Here is a 4,437-nt window from a genome sequence, read left to right as displayed (position 1 = left end):
CACCTCTAAAGCTCACTAGTTAACACGCTGTATCTCATTTGTTTCATGTTTACACAAACAGAAAGTAAAAAATAACAATATGTTCTTCTTGCTTGTTTTTTTAACACTGGAACTAGGAATGTGTTGCATTGTGTAGGTTTGCACCTGCTTATGTTGGTATGAAGTTCAATAAGTAAGGGATAATGCCTGACAAGGTGTCCATTATCAGGAATTAACAGACACCTCGAAGGGCATTATCCCACTTATACCACTTGCCAAAGAAAAAAAAAAGATAATTTGTAACATTTTCAAGTGTTTTTTCAATCAAAAGTATACATAACTTTGCTTCCCTGGTAACACCTGAGTGCCTTCCTAATACCTGGAAGAATCATTTCATGCAATAAGGATCTAATGCAATGGAAACTTTCTTGAGCCATAGATACAACTTGGCAACGGGAGATGTTTCTAGTTCCCTCCGATTCAATAAAGATATTGGCAAGTTCGCCACAGTGGCGTTTCACACATGGGGTCTGGCCATGATGGGCTGACGGAGCCCAGTATATGCGCAGGCTGCAGGTAGTGGAAACCCATCTTAATTGGCACATCAGGACAGGGGGAATGTAGTGCAAAGAGCAGGAAAATAATTTAAAAAATACAATAAAATAAAAATATAATGAAAAAAATATAATAGAAATCTAGAATATAAAAAACATATACACTATATACAATAAAATTAACTAGCTCTGCAATTCACAAAGTGATATCAAATTTATAATTTGAAGGTCCAGTGTGCAACATTTAGGATGATCTATTAGCAGAAAAGGAATATAATAATTATATGTATGTTTTCAATAGTGTATTATCGACAATAAGAATTGTTTTTCATTAAGAGCTTCTTCCATGGAGGCCACCAAGTTAAACCGCCATGTTTCTACAGTAGTCCAGAACGGAAAAGCTAAACACTGGGTGAAGAGAGGGCCTTTAGCGTTTTTTGTGAGTTTATCTGCCACTGTAGTTTCTCGTTTGAGTCAATGTTTTAATTGGTTGCAATTTGCAATTTCTGCTAGATACCACTAAATCCTACAGACTGGTCCTTTAACCCTCAAAAGGAAAGCAAACAAGTGTATCTAAATGGTTAAAGAGACCTGGTCAAGTTTCACCATGATTTTCCCAGGCTACCCAGGTATTTTGCTGTATTTAGCCACTTGTGAGCACCATCTACTTGGCCTTATTAAAGAAATACTTGTGGTAACAGCAAAAAAGGAATCACAGGAAACAAGAGACAGTCATATTATTATCAGCCTAACCCTGTTCAAGATGTTTCTTTTGTTATTCAAGTTCAGGAAGTTAAGTGTTTTTAAGTCTCCCTCTCAAGGACAGGAAAGATGAGGAAAAAGACTTGTAAGAGGATACATTTTTCCCCATTGCTGTTCAGAAATCTAACATTTTATAGGTTGACCCATTAAAGAGAGGGTACTTGAGTCCCTCGAGGGACTTCAATTAACCCCTGAGGCAGTTTGGTCTGCAGCTCAGTGACTAGGCACAGCCTCTCCAGGGTTTGCTTCACAGTGTAGCCATCTGAGAGTGAGCTAAACATCGAGCTCAATCGATGCCTGTAAAAGAGAAGCGAGTGCGGTGGTGTGTTGTCATCCACCGCACTACACTGTTCCTCCTTCTGGCGCCCTTCAGCTTTAATTTTTTCCAGGATTCAAATCACATTTTTGATATTTGCTTTATATGATAGAAAACTGAAGAGAAAAATCTTCAGGGAAGAATTAGAGCCTTTGTGGTGGCCTCAAGGGCACTGATCTGAGGCTAAACCTAATTTGGAAAAATAGAAAGGTCTTGCTGTGTTATTATCATTTGTGCTGGTGCATTTGATACTGGGCTGCCTCTGGGGGTTGAGCAAACAGACGCCAATGGCAAGAGGCGACATCTTAAAGCGATATTTCACTTTTGTGGACTGTTTTCACTTAACAGAAGTTCAGGAGCATACAATTTCCAACATTAACTGCCCAGGGGATCCACCGACTCCAGCCCCAACCAACACACACACAGACACACACTTAAAGGCCTTGATTTGATCACAGAAACTTTTGTAGATATCCTTCAACAAGTAAGTAGTGAGGCTACTGTGAACATTACACTCTGCAGTCAACTTTCACTTTCAGTTAAGTTTAATGACATATCTGACTTACAAAGATTAAGAAGACTTTCAAATTGTCATCTTGATTACGGAGAAAGGGGACTGGGTATAATCTTGAACTGGGTCAGATCAGTGTGGGAAAATTCAGCCCTCAGTTCAATAAATTCAAACAGCTCCATATTATGAGACGTGGGATAGTGCTGCTTGCACATACTGTCTTGGCCCCTGTGAGGATAATTCATTAACTTCCCTAATCCTCTCATGTGGTGTTGCAGCAGAAAAAAGATGAAAAGCTCACTGAATATCAAAAACAGTGATTTCTGAGCTCCTCATCATCGTCTTCACACTCTTTCACAAGTGTCTCTGAAAAAGGATGCTACATGTTCCAAGCATGCACGTCCTGTGTTAATGAACCTCGAAATACATTTTCTCCAGCTTATGGCTGCCGCGCACCGCTGTGGGATGAGAACAGCTCAATAAAATATACACAGGAGGTCGAAACGGTAGGGAAATAAAAACCCCTTTTTGACAATGTTAAGCCTCGCAGCTGCTTTGAGGCAACTGAGGGGTTTTTATCAGCTCTTCAGATGTTGGATCATAGGGCGCAGAAAGCTTTCCAAGGGTAAGCAAAGTCAGAGGAGTCAGTACTGTACCAGCACATGCCTCTACCTACATGATTAATTCGCATGTCATAGTGTTTTATTGCACTATCCGTCTACACTATATGTGAGGTCTTTCTTTATTCTTTGTATTGTTACTTGTATGTATTTTTTTTCAGTGGCATTTCGTTGTCACCATGCACATTTCTCCACATGCAATAAGTGATCAGTTCTCACAATTCATTCTGACTTTTTCCTCCCAAGTAATTCAAACTTAGATGATCTTTCATGCAATGCTCCTTTTCATTTGACAAAGCAGACCTAAATAGTCTTCTATCTTACACAGAGTATTAGACCAACTGTACAATAACCTCAGTACTAGTGGCTGTCATTTTTTATTTTCAATTTGAATAACCTTTCTAACAAGGGAACATTTTTATTCAACGTGAAATCATGATATGTCATGTGAAAGGAACCAGACTGCACCTGGAAAAATGCACTTGTGGGACAAAAAGTTGGTGGAACAGGGAAACAGTGTGGAGAGGGTTTGAGAATGAACTGCAGGAGCTAGCGTAACTAAAGTAGGCTTACAGTAGAACAACATTCCAGTGTTTAATCACTTTATTGCAATTACTCTTAAAGTACTAAGTCCGAAACCCTCTCTCAGTCTCTCTGGAAAACCTCACAATTTTGCATGTCAGAGTTGAATGAGATTGATATCTGTGCAAAGTCCGAGTCTTGACCAGTTACTCATACAAATAATTGTAGACTAAAATCCAGTATGACTGCATCCACAATGTAGTTTAGGACAGAGGTGCATTTGAATTGTTTTCAAATGAATCATGCATTCATTTGAATTTGTTCAAACTGGATTTTTTGCACAAGTGACTTTGTGATTGATGATTTTTTATACTTTTATATGACTTAAGACATATCTGATAAAATCTTGCCTATTGCAAACCCCAATGTGCAAAGACAGCTGATTGCAGGTAATATATTTCCTGTGTCTCCCCATGTACTGTATTCTCTTAATGAATGAACTCTTGAAGACAATGTGGAAATGGCTTTGACATGATAAAGGATGGTGATATTGAAGGCAACTGCGATTCAGAAAATACATTTTGAGGAAGTCTTGGAGGTGGGGGTCTTTAGGATTCAGTTAACTATTAAAGAGGTATGATACTAAACTGAGGTGGATGATAGTTGAAAAATACATTCCTTGATCCTTCATAGCTGCCCAAGGGAGGAGGAAATTAGTTTATCGATGCATGCTTCTGTCTGTGTAGACAGTGTTGTAAAGGAGAGGTCAAGTAACAAAAGCTGCTCTCAGACAAACGTTGCAGGAGCGTTCTATAATGACCTTGCTCTCAAAACCACGGCGTAGGTTAATGACTCTGTACCTGGTCTAGGCTCCTAACAATGATTTTTTTAGGGGCAGTTGTGTGATGTATGATGTGGTGATTGTTTGGGGTGTGTATAAATTAAAAGAATGCCGTCTCGTTGACATTCTGGATGATGAAATAAGAGGCACTTTAGGTAATTCCTCTGATAAAGCGGCCCGACCCCATGGTGGATGATAGAATCAAAAGCACTTGCGCGGGTCGCTGTCAGGATCATCTGTCTAGTCAGTCCATTAAGGCTGAGCGCAGGGGCTTCAACTGCCTGCCAAGACAGCATGAAGCTCCACAGTCCTAAGTAAGAACATCCTCCATG

The sequence above is a fragment of the Morone saxatilis genome, unplaced genomic scaffold, assembly GCF_004916995.1.
Source record: "Morone saxatilis isolate NCDOM2014 unplaced genomic scaffold, NCSU_SB_2.0 Contig11, whole genome shotgun sequence".
NCBI classification, from domain to species: domain Eukaryota; kingdom Metazoa; phylum Chordata; class Actinopteri; family Moronidae; genus Morone; species Morone saxatilis.
Note: the sequence above shows the minus strand (reverse complement) of the source record.